The following is a 13,615-nucleotide window of genomic DNA, read 5'->3' on the forward strand; positions in this document are numbered from 1 at the left end:
TGTTCAAGTTACCAAACTCTTAAGATGAATGATTTTTTAAAGATGTTTTTATAGCTTTAGTAATAATATATTTAATGAATTTCCTGCACAGAGCAACATACTTTTAATTAAAATGGAAGTGGACTACCACTTACTCTTATAGTAATCACTAACTCTGTCCTTGGAGATTAAATGAACAAGTTAAAGACGTCGCAATTAGAAAAAAAAAAATCTTGAAATTATCTACTGTGTGCCATTAATTTTCACTTCAACCTTACAAGAGAAGAAAAAGGAAACTAATTTATTTCCAAGCACCAGTTATGAAATTGTAGTTAGAAAATGAAATTTTGTCAAGCGTGGTTTGTTTTTTTGATTCAGTAATGCATTTCATTATGCACAGTTAACAACAAGATTACTTGTCTTACACTTTAGCTTTAGAAAAAATAAAGTCCTGCAATTCAGTATCGAAGGATCAGGACTGCATGCTAGAGTTGTTGATTGGTTTTCACTTAAAATTTCTCCTTTCAGGGTTTAAATTAATGCAAAAAAATTCTTCCTGAATTTTACATATACATACATGTACATATATACATACACACATAGCATAGATGGGGAAGGAAAGCAGGGGGAAAAGAGCTTTTAGGCACCTTTTTTGTTGTTGTTTTCTTTATTCTGATAAAATGGCTGGCAAAGAAATTCTGCTTAAGCAACCTAATGTGTCTGCCAAATGTAAATCAGAGAGGAAGAATTTGCACACATCTCCTAACACTTACTAGTGGTACTTGTTGAAGTTTTTTGGGGGGGAAAGGGTCAATATTAATATTGCATCAGTGCTTTCATGGGTGGAAAGTGCAAAGTTCCATCGGCAGAAACATGGAAATGTAGACAGCTCCGTGCAACGATGCTTTTTGTAGCACAGCTACTACAATCCGTCAGGTGTTTTTATTCCATGGTGATTGAATAAAAATACTGAGCAATATCCTCAGTGCTGCCTGTTACAGCCCTTTCACACTGAACAGAAGTCCCTCAAACTCCTGGCTGCAGTGGGAGGGGAGAGCTGCCTTGATGACTACCTGGTGTGGAAGACATCCCCTAAGCTGGTTCTTCTAGGATTCGCTAGGAAGCCCTGGGACATGCTGGAGGAGGGGAGGGGGAAACAGGAGTCAGAAGGGAGAACCGGGCTGTGGCAAGCAACTCCACAGTTTCCAGGCTGTACTGTTACAAAATGATGGCAGGATCAGGCTGCGCTCAGAAATCCCAAGATGGGCAGAAAGTTGAGCAGATAAAGTAGGTGGAGGAAACTCCTTACAAGAGCACTCTTATACCAGAAGAGACCAACAGGCAGGACATAGGCAGGGAGGTCCAGGTTTTCTCTGCGAATAAAACCTAGACCGAAGGTTTCAACCAACTCTGTATCCTGAAGGCCCACATACAACAGCAGGTACAGGAACTGGATGAAACATGTACCTTGCCATAAGACTGTGGGGTAGGATGTAAGGAAGAAGTTGACAATAACTGCAGAGTTCATAATTCTTGCCAAGGGAAGAGGAAGAAAAGCCTAGTAAAGCCAGAGAAGAGGCCTAGCAGTACACTACAGTCAAGATGCTCTGTCACCCACCTCCACCTCCCAAAAATCTCAAAATACGTTGAAAAGCTATGATCTCTGTACAATAACTTACAATAAATCCATTTACTCTTCCCACCCTACCACATCTTCTCCCCACCTCTCCTTCCTTCCTGGGTGCAGGGCTTTAAGTGTTCGTCCTTTCTGGAGAGACAACACATGACCACAGAGGGGGAAAAAACAATTTGAACATCAAGAGATAGAATGTAGTTATCCAAGGCCTCATAATATCTGCTGCATTTTATATGCTGTCTGAATGGATTTAGATTTGTCCTGGCAATCTAGAAGTGAATAAGGCTGTGGGCGCATCACTGCAAACTATATTGACTGCAGGGTGCCCATATCCATATGTCACTGGCAGGATAGTCGAGCATGCCAGGTGATACTGATAGGACAAATTTGCAATGCCTTCTGCCTAGCTGGCAGGTTACAGTTGAATAAACAAAGGTCCCTTTGTTTCTCTTTTCACACTGTGTTATTGCAATCAATGTATTATTTTACTCTTGATCTACAAAATTCATTGCAAAGAGTATATTTAAAACATAATTCTCATGTTATGAGTGTATAGTTGCCAGCAGTAGTATGAAATCCAGTATTTGTATTTATTTGTAATAGAATAAGCAGTTGGAATCTGATTTAAAACCCAAAAGGTGTCATCCCATCACTCTGTTGATAAACACTGGTATCTATTCTTTTTCACGGTAATTTGCCAATGATGTTTCTATATTATTAAAGCAGGCTTTGAATCTGCAGTGTGCTTTGTGGAGTTCAGTTGTTCCCATTTCTACTTATACAGTACAACCCAGATACTTTGCAGCATTAGGTTCCTATCCCCCTGTGAAGATTAAGGTTTGCAAAGTAATCAGAGACATATAAAGCTGTAGCAAACCACTATGTGGGACTTTTGGGGTACTCCAGCTATTGGCTGGGGCTCTTATTTCAAGGGCTACTGCTTTTCCTGTTAGCTGGCCAGGACATCTCATGAGCACCAACTGGGCAGACAAGTGGCGTGCTTTGAAATAAAAGTTGCAACAACAGTCTCCTTCTGCCAGAAACACACTGCATATTAAACAGGTTGGGAAACACCCAGATATGAATAAAGCAGGTTCTACCATACTATGCTCACAACAGTCTTCATCTGCATTATGCAAGTGCTAAGGTTTAGGCTTGTGTAATAATAATAATAACAAAAGAAGAATCAAAAAAGGAACACAATATAAAAGGTGGGTCTTTCCTTTTCCTTTACCTTGTAAAATGTAAGTAAATTTCAATAGAATTCTAAAGATATTTAGAAAAATCATTGTCTTTATCTATTCATCGTCTTTCAGACCACATAGGTATATTTGATAAGTTGAAGGTTTTCCAAGGCATTTTTCCACCTTTAGTGATCTTCATTTTCACCTGTATCCTCAATTAAATTATTGTACCCACAATCCTTTGCTTTGCTCCTGTATAGCAGCTCAGATAGCACAAGCACTTGCACACGTTTTTTTTTTTCCGTAGTCTGCTCAACTGGTATTCTCAAATCAATGTACGATCTGTAAATAGTTTGAAGTGATCTATGCTATAATTTGTTCCAATGGCTTGCTAAATAACAATTGTTAATGTCACTTCCTTACCTCCTCCCCCCCTCCCCCCTTAAATGCCATTTGTCCAGCTCCACTCCAGCCTGCACCCTGCCCTGCTTGTGTTCTTACACAGGGAGAGGAGAATGTGTTTTGCAAGAAGGAAGAAGCCCTGGCCAGGGGGTATAACTGGGTTGGGCAGGAACAGTTTTGCAGAAAGAGGGGAATGAACTAAGCAGGAAAATGTATGTGGAGGAGGGAAAGGAACAGGGGCTGTACAATGAAAGTAGAAAGGAGAGCTGAGTGGGGAGGAGGGCTGCCTATCACAGAGCAGAGGCCAGTGCATGGAGAAAACATTATGGAGGGGAAAGCATCTCAGCTAACCATCAAGAGCAAAATGAAAGAGATGCCCAATATGCAAGAGACCGCACATATTGTTGTGAATCTCAGGCTGAACTTCCTGATCTGGTCATAAATAGAGGCAATTACTCCCAAAAAATCAAAAATCAGAAATGGGCCAAAAAACAGCAAGAGTTGGAGAAAAAAAAAAGACTGCCCTATGCCATCTTGTGATTTTAGAGCTTGCAAGATAGACAACAGTATATAAGTAGTATGTGGATTTAAAGGAGTTTCTCCAGACCTCAGGATGAAGAAATTGAGCCCCTCCAACTATTTCAAGCAGGCTCTGCCTAAAACAGTCTAGGGCCAGATACAGACATTATACTTTTACCAGTATAAATGGCCAGAAACTGGTCTACACCTGTTACAGAACAGAAGTTCAGAGCACGCAGCCAGTCTATACCCATAACAGAATAAGTGATTGGCATGCACAAAGACTGGTTTAAAAAATGGCAGAACCCAGTCCAAGATTTGCGCCCCGCCACCAATGGGCGAACGTGTGTTCTGTTCACTACCAACCAAAACTACGGCGCTTACAGAAAACTGCATAACTTAGATCGAGTCTGTCTCTGGCTTTTTGAAGACTATACCACACCTTGTGTGGGCTTCTGATGGCTACTCCCAATGCTCGTGGGGGTAGGTGGGAGGAGGGAAAGAGTGCCTGAGACAACTCTATTGAGCCTCTAAGGACGACAGGGAGGTACATCTTCAGACTGAATACTGGACTGGCCAAGAGAAGAGGCAGCATTTCCTTTTTATCACCCCAAGGGAGCTATAGCAGATAGTGATAACCAGAGCTGCCACCAAGCAGCTTATGTTTTTAAAGCAATTGGGGTTTTAAAATAGAAGTCAACATTTAACATCTGGCAAACAGTCTCTCCGGTTCTCCTCCTGAGACTCACCCCCTGCTCGAGTGCCATACACCAGCTTTTAATAAGAAGCACCTTGCAGTTTCCCCCACTTTACAAACTCTGCTCAGGAAACTGCAGAATGACTGTCAAGGTTGCATGGATGCAGCATGCCAGGGCAAGACAAAGTAGTAGGCACAGCATATGCTAAAAATAGAAGAAGGCTTTGTCTTGAATGCACACTTGCTGTAATTCCAAAAAGCAGAGCAGACAGATTATTCTGGTCCTTTTAACAGCTTTTACACCTTGTCTAATTACAGTTGTCATGCATGTTTTAAGATCACTTGAAGAAACACATAAATCAGCTTCAAAAATCCCTCCCCTGAAGTAATATTACTTAACTTTTTTCAAACACAGCAGGATTAATATATTTTATGTCATTATTTCACCTACAGTATGTTGGAAACTGCCAAAAATGTAAATTTTACCACAGTGCTAAACTAAAAGCATGATCATTTCCTTTCCTACTGGTGCTTCATAGTAAGGCAACACTTAAAACAGCAAGGTAATTTAGATAATATTTAGAAAATATGCTAGTTTAAGTTTTCAGCAGGAGATGTAGAGAAAAATGACTCCTGGTACAAATTATAAACATTTACCAACTTTGTCATAACAGCAGAAAAATCATTCCAAACACACGACTTACCAACAGAAAGCAGCTTGCATGAAACGTCTTCAAGCAAGGGAATCCAATTTCCATTCGCTTTGGGTGTGCAGGCTTCACAGCAGCTGAATCCACTCACCTTTTCCAAAGTTTCTACACCTGCTCTCTGCTACTGCAGGGTGACTGACAATTTGAAATGCTTAAAAGAGGTGGGGGCTGGGTATCTTAAAGACATCCATGTATATCTTAAAGACTAACCATGTATAAACTCTTTAAACTATTCAATGGGATTTAAAGGGACTCAAAGGTGAAGTCATATTTCTGTCTAGGTGTTTTCCCTAAGATGCTGCTCCATTATTTTCTAAATTAATGTACAGGCAGTTAAGACTCTGTTCTGCTCAGTCCTCTATGCCCAGACAAAGGACTAGATTTGAGAAAGGGATTAGGTGTGTCTACCCACAGTGCTAAGTTTTAGGTGCCTCTGTCTGGCCCTTCTATTTGCGTTAGAGGCCTACATGCTCTATGTAGTACATGGGGACATAGAGATGCCTCAAAATGGGATTAAAAACACCTGGCACTCTGAGCAGGGTCTGCCTAGATTTACCCAATATTGTGCCCCCTCTCTGGAGCTGCAGTGCCCAGGCTGCAATCAGGGGCTTCTGTCCATGCAACATCCACAGCCTAGAATCTTTTCCTGAGGGTAGGTGCATACATTAATTAGCACCAAGCTTTAAAACAGAGATGATGCTGGTACCAGTCACCTTTTACATAATAGCTTAGTGCAGGGGTGCCCAATCTCTGGCCCACAGGACAAATGCAGTTTATGGAGCCTTGGAGTCTGGCCGGCAGGGCTTCCCAAAGTCCAGGAAATTTGGCAGCAGGGGAGCAGTGGAGGTACTGCCACCTCTCCCCGCTGCCAAAATCCTAAGCCTCATGGGGCAGGTCACAGCAAACCACAACCCGCCCCCACACAGCCAGGTTGGGGCCAGGCCACACCCCATTCCTTCCACACAACCAGGTTGGGACTGGGCTGTTTCTCCTTTTCCCCACAGGGCTCTGCCATGCCCCCTGCCCCCGTGTACTTGGTTTGGGGCTAGTCCATGCCCCCTTCTCTCCTGCTGTGGGGTCAGATCCATGCCTCCTTCCCCCTGCCTTGCCAAGTTTGGGCCTGGGCCATGACCCCTCCCCCTATGCAGCTAGTTCAGGACAAAGCTATACTCCCTTTTCCTTTATGAGGCTGGGGTGGGGCTAGGCCATGCTGCCTTCCCCCATGTGCCTAGGTTGGGGCTATGCTGCCCCCTTTGTCCCTCTGAGTGGCTGTATTGGGCTCTGCATGCCAGACTGGGTCCACAAGCTGGGTCTGGCCCATGGAGGGATGGGGAATTGCCCATCCAGTCTACTGGATATAAAGGATGAGCACCACCTGTCTAGTGGTTAGACCACATTCCCAGAAATTGGGAGATCCTAGTTCAGTGCCCTCCTCAGCCTGAGGGAGTGTAAACCCACATCTGCAGTTGCCTGGAGAGAGTCCTCAGACACGCATAGAGGAAACAGGGGCCCTAAACTGAAGCAACTGGTTTTTAAAAACACCGCTTCAATTTAGGGCCCTTTAAACGCCTGTGTCATGCACACACACTTACCTGCCTCTCCGGTGGCAGGGAGGGGAGAGCGAGCTGCTGGCAGGTGGAGCGGTCCCTGGACTGCAGGGGGGGCTGGTGCTTCCCTCCACAGAAGCAGCAGTGCCCCACCCCCAGGCAGCACCCACCTGCAGGCACCAGACTCAGGTGGTCCTGGGGGGCACCGCAGCTGTGGATGGAAGCACCAGGCCCCCGTACAGCTCAGGCAGGCCGGCTCCAGGGGAAAAAACCAAAAACAATCTTGAACAGAACCTGCCTTCCCGGGCTGCTGCCAGGCTGCCTGTATGGGCTTCCTGCAGAGCCCCTGAGCTACAAAATAAAAAGGGGGTGAGCTAGGCTGCAAAATGTGGCTCTGCCTCCATGTCTGCTTGCTCACTTGCAGCAAAGTACACTGCTAGGAGCATGGGGGCAGCTCACACAGGGGCTGGCAGCAGGAGAGAAGGAGGCACGGACTAGCTCCTTAGGGAGCAGCTGCTGGAGTACCTGAGGCAGGCGCAGGGCACTGGATGGGGGAAGGAGAGTATTTACCTCCTTACGCAGGGACCACAGCACCCTGGTTAAGAATCATTGTCCTAAGATGTGCCCTTTGGTCCTTGTAGCCACAAATCATATCGTCACATGAGAGTGACAGCTATTTCACTGACCATCATTCCATGTTCACCAGGACACATCCTTTTTCATCCCAGCCCAACTCATACCTTCTTAACTGTGTTCAGAACAGGCATCCCTTATAATTGTAACCAACATTTTTCATTTTCAGCCCAGTTGTCTGAGATGCAGAGAAGTCCCAGTATCAGGGAGAAAACTGAAACACGTCTAAGAAACTTGAAATGGTCAGTGAGTAGGTCCAACTCTGGGCATCCTTCACGTTGTCTGAATGGAAATCACAGTGATCTTAATCACAGGTTTTGTGAAAAATATATTGATTGAAATGCAGCTACAGTCAGGTGGATTGAGATACTTGGTTTGTCATGTAAATGCAGAAACCCCTGACTGGGGAGTGATTTGCTCTCATCTGAAATGCTGACATCACATCATTATTTTCTTGCTGAGATTTCTATGGCAAGGTTTCACAAAGATTTAATCATTTAGCTTTGCTTGAGGTAGAGCAAGGCACCTTCTGGCTTTAGCATGCTGGTTTTCAAGCTCAGTTTCTCTGAGTTGCACAGTCCTAGGGAAACCGTGGTTTTGGCAGGTTTCAATGTTATGGCGCATGCAGGGCTCCTGCAGTCTTGTTTCCTCAGGTTCGCCCTCTCTGTGCTAATCATCCAGTAGCAGAAGTTGACAGACGTGGACTCTGTTTAGGCATTACATTTGTGCCAGGAGAAAAGAGCGTGCAGCTGTTCAAAGGTTTCTTGTAGAAGAAAAATGGCTCTTCCACAAGAAAGATCTTCCTCTTCTAACCAGGAAGAACTGTCCTAAGTTGAATGGCTGTGATCTTCTCTTAGGTGCTGAGGACATCCAGTATCCCACAGTCAGTCCTCTGCTTCCCTTCCCTGACTCCAAGGTGGAGGGAGGGAGGACACTGGCTCCCCGACAGCCCACCCCAAGGCAAGCTGTCAGAGCCCTGTAAAAATCCTGTGTCTGTCCTGCCCTTGAAGGCAGGTGCCATTCTTTTGTGGTATGACCCCTGCCAGAGTTCTGGGAGGGTTTCTGCCCATTTGAAGAGCCACAGTCAATACACTCTTCCAGTTCTACCTGGAGGAGTGCACTGAGGGAGGCAGGTGCACTTGGGGATGAAGCTCTCCCAGAGTTTGGGGAGAGCTCCAGACATAGGAGAACCCCACCCCCCATGTCCCTACCCTGGTTCCCAGTCCTGGGCTTTAAATGCTGACCCTGTTGCTCAGCTGGGCAATGGAGGCAGGGAATGCTAAACCCATGGGGCTGGGAACTGGGGTGGGGAGGCTGCCCCCCAGAAGCCACCTGGGAGGGACCCACCGCAGAGGTATGGCAGATGGTCACCTCCAGAGCCAGGGCTACTCATGCTAGCTCAATGGCAGCTCCCCAGGTACAGCTGGGTAGTAGGTATGAGGCCCTGGCAGCCATGGAGGAGGAGGTAGGAGAGGATGCCTCCAAGGGAACCGATGCTACTCCAAGCACAGCACAGGCCAAAAGCTACCACAACACCAAGAGGAAGAGATGCCGGGTCCTCGTCATTGGTGATTCCATCCTGAGAGGAATGGAGGGGCCCATCTGTCGCTCTGACCCCATGGCATGCGAGGCTTGTTGCCTGCCTGGAGCTCAGATTCAGGACATCATGGAGATGATCCCGGACCTCATCCAGACTATTACCCCATGGTCTTCACCCATGTGGGAACAAATGACATGGCCAGGGGCAACCCGGACCACATTGTGAGAGACTACAAGGCTCTAGGGGCAAAGCTCAAGGAGACAGGGGCACCGGTGGTTTGCCTCCCAGGGCATGCCTCCAGTTTTAAATCAACCTATATGCAACCCATTTGGGCTGCACTCAAGGCAATTTAAAACCTGGGGGACTGCTTATTGACAGCCTGACCCTCCCCAGGTAGGGGAGAGGACAGGCTGTCAAGTAATGTATTCCTGTAAGGGGGGGTGGCAGAGAGCAGCCTTCTGGGCTCCCTGGCTGGAAAGCCTCCTGTGTAATTCTCGAGCCAGGATGCTGGGATGCAAAGCCATGACTACTGCCACTAAGGCTGAGTTCCATTTTACACATAAAATAGTGATACAGTCTTTTTGTTGGGTATGAAAAATATAGCCTATCCTCCTCAGACTTTCATCACTTATTCTTTGAGTCCATAATGAAATTTCTGACAATTTACAAGTACCATTACAAGTACTGTTACAAGTATTATTACAAGAATTATTTCTGACAATTTACAAGCATCTGTTATTGAAACCTGATCCATTGTTCAACTATGAAAAGTTATGGGGGCCGGGGAGAGGGGCTGAGAAGCTGACAACAAGGTGTAAAGGAAAATGTTCATTCTTATCCCCTCGGCCAAAATGCTCTTACTGCATAACCCTTCCCCCACTTCTCAGGGACAGGTCCTGATTTTTCAGCTTAGAAATACTGTCACTCTATTCATGTTTAACTAATGCTCAGGTAGCATGATGGAAACCAATGGGCTTATAAAGACATTAAACTTTTATTTTCTCTGAAAGAAAAATGTGTATAGTTTTTATCTTTTCTTTTTATTATTTGTAGTGTAACTACTTTACAAGTTTCACCACAATGATTTCTTCCTTTTGCTGATGGAGCGGTTCACAGAATTGTGCACAGATAAGGAGAGTGTAATATCTCTTCCTGACCTGCAAAGTGACTTATTTGTCAACTGATGCATTACAAAGCTGGACACAATAAGCCAAACTGAGCCTAGTATAAATCTGATAAAATCAATGTGGTTTCCCCATGGGTGAAATTGGTCCTGTATCTATTATGTCTCATCATTAAAAATTCAAGAACCGTTTATTACTGACTTTATGTTTAAAAAAATAACCAACGAAAAAGCAGGACAAAAGACATCCAACAGAAAATGAAATGCATTTAAAGTAGGGACAAATATGCACTTTAGCTGCCTTAGAAACAAAAGGGAATTGCTGCTCAGGAAGGCGTGCCAGCTATTATGCTGGAACTATTACATCAACATGATCCTGTAGCAATACAAGGTAGCTAAATCACCCTACCATTGACACCAGATGAAGCAGGGTTAAAGTTGGAGTTGTTTTGCTATACTTGTATGGCTACAGGATCATGCAGATATAATAGTTGCAGCACTTCAACTCTGATTGGGTATCTTTTGATACTGATAGAACTGTTATGTCTGCCTATATCCTCAGTTACTCAAATAATAGCAAACAGTGTATGCTGATGTTTGCTATGTTTAAAAAAAAGGCATTGTTATATTTTAAGCAGTACACCACTTACACATATAACCAGAAAAACTGAGCTCAGGTATAATGAATAGAACAATATAGTAATGGAAGTAATAATAATAAAAATAAGAAAGGAGTTTTCATTAAGAGATTACAATTACTTTTCAGACACATAGAACATTATACATACATAGATAGCTCACATAGTCACAGACATTCAGTGTGTGGGATGCACTTATATCCAATCATCTTTTTAAACTCCATAAAGTGTTTCCAAATTGCCTCACATCAAGGGGAAATTGTATTGAAGTTTATATGAGATTTTTTTATCCTCTTGACATTTTCCTGCTAGCAACCAGTCACTGCCTTTTTATTTCTTTTCGGGAGGTTGGGAGCAGGGCAAGTGGTTGAAGTAAAATGTATCTCTCCAGAAAACTACCTTTTCAACTATCTATTGAGTTTATTTCTTGAGTAACATGATGGAATTCTTCATGGACACAGAGTAGCTCTCTGCAACTATTCTTAGCTTTGCAACAAGATAGGACCATCCTCTGTCTTCTAACCATGAAAAGGGTGGCCAAACTGACTTAAATAAACTAAAAACAACCCCTAACCAAACTGAGATCTTTCTGAGGTCTGAAAAAAAGTTTTGCCTTTTTTGTTACTTCGGTTTGAAATTTTGCAAAACTCTTCCAGAAGAGAAGGGAAAATATAATAAGAAAAGCTACTCCACTCCTTGGTTTCTGCCCTTTGCACTGCTTCCATTACCACTCAGACTCAGAGTGCAAGACTCCATTTCTACATCTTGTCTTTGTAGACCAGGGTCAGCAACATTTTGGAGTGGGTGAGCTGCTTCAGAGCTTAGCTTTGAGTAAGGGCCATTTCTAACCCAGCCCACGCTGTAGTCACAACTGCAATCAGTGGTTTTCCTTGTAGTAGCACTGCCACTGCCACCACTTCTCCCTGCTGCCCAGCTGCTGCATGGGTGAAGTCCCTTGCCTGCAAATCTCCCCTGCAGAAGTCTCTCACCACTGAAATGCTGCAGAAGCCACCCCCAGTTTCAGATCCGACCTATGATGTGCAGATTGCTGCCCCTTGCTCTATGGAATAAACTTTCCCACAAAGGGAATTTGCCATTAATTTTTGTTCTGTAGATACACAAGCACATTACTGGTGCTTATTAACTAATAACTCATAATAAAACATATTTTGATAACTTTTCCTGCCTGGAAAAAGCCAATTACTGGAAATTTCACAGGAAAATCCTATCATCACAATATTCCCAGGCTTCTGCCAAAACAAACAAAAAAATAAGCATCTAAATTTGGATGCATCTCCAACTCTTTGGAGGTTACCCGTCTTCAGACTGCAGGCTGGGAGGCCTTCAGGATACCATAAAGAGTTACTGAAAATATTTTTTATCTCAGTAAAGGGTGATCAAACAGGCTCAAGCTCACATCATATTATAGCTACCTGTTTAAAGCAGACAGACCTTGTAAAGGCCTCGTTAATATATCTATATTTTCTGGGTTGTTAATTATTTTGGCTGACACTGGACTATCTTCATGTATTCACTAATTGGAGGCCCAAGAGCCAAATATTACAAATTAAAACAGATCTGTTGACTTCCTTCTTATCTTCTTGCAACTTCCCCCTTCTCTATGAATACGAGTTAATTTCAGAAATCCTGCCGAATGTTGAAAGCAGTATCTTAAAAACAGGAAAAAGCCATCTGTCTACAACATTAGCTGAAGGCACAAGAGAAGTATAAGGCCTCTCAGAGCCAAATGCTTTTGGCAGCTCTGCAGTCCAACCTAAACCTGCAATTGCAAACCTGCTGATTCCCCCCCCCACACCCTTTTCTGATTCTGCAGGCCTCCCAGGCCTGGAACAGAAAGGGTAGCCCCATATTAGCTTCACAGTCTCCAGCTAATAAAGAACAACAACATGAGATAAAAATAACCAAGAAACTCTGTTTAAAAGTCTAATGGCAATGAGAATTCATCCTTGATGATAAAAAATAGTACCAGAAACCTTATCTGGAATTTCTTTTGGACCTTAGCTTTATACTAGACTGGGAATAAAAATTATTGAGAACAAGGAAACGTTAGGAGGATCATCCTCCAGATCTGTTTTTCTCAAATTGTGTCTCAAATTCTTCTAAATCACAATTCGAACTCTCAGTGCACAGTACTCCAAAGGAGCCACTGATTTATGCCTCTGCATATGTCCACCTCTGAGGTGGTGTTTGTGTTTAAAAAAATTAAGAGTAAAGCAGATGCAATAGATTGTGTCCTCTGCTATAAAGGGAACAGCATTGGAGTTCCAATGTTAGTATTCCGAAAATCAAGGCAAAGTAACAGGAAAATAATTTTTTTAAATACAGACCATGCACAAATATACTAGAATACTATATAATGGTTCTGACACTGAGAAATCCCAATTTCCCCTTTCGTCCTGACTGATGTGGCTCTGCTTCAAGAACTGCCCCTAATCTGATGTGGAAGGTAATATCAAATTTAAATTGCAGCCATAGGAGTCATATTGCAAAATCAATCCTGGTTTTCTCTGAATCAGCATGCTCTGTTTGGTACAGTCATGCCTTTCCTCAGCCAATAAGATTTACTTTTAGGGATTGTACTTTTAGGGCATGTCCCCATGCGCAGGAATGTGTTTTCCTAGTGACAAAGAACAGTGGTACAATGGACCACTGCCACTTATCTCCCAGGGAATACATGTGCCACATACACTCCGATGCATGGCACATTGCTCCAGGTGGGGTAGGGGAGGCTGGGGCCAGTAACTTTGCTGGCCCCAGCAGCTTTACCTCTGGGAGCTGCAGCTGCAGTGATCCTGCAGCAGGGACCCTGGCCGGCAGCCTGAGTGTGGCTCTGGGTTTCCAGGCTCTGGTTTTGGATGGCATGTAGTGCTACCGCCACATGTGTTGCCCCACTTTTTTTTAGGTGTGGGTTTTTTTGACCCTAGGATCTGAAAAGGTCAACCCCTCCTCCCTGCACCACACACACACTACCTGCATGTGCAGTGTG

Source organism: Gavialis gangeticus, unplaced genomic scaffold (genome assembly GCF_001723915.1).
Source record: "Gavialis gangeticus isolate Ggan-Ray unplaced genomic scaffold, GavGan_comp1, whole genome shotgun sequence".
NCBI lineage: Eukaryota > Metazoa > Chordata > Crocodylia > Gavialidae > Gavialis > Gavialis gangeticus.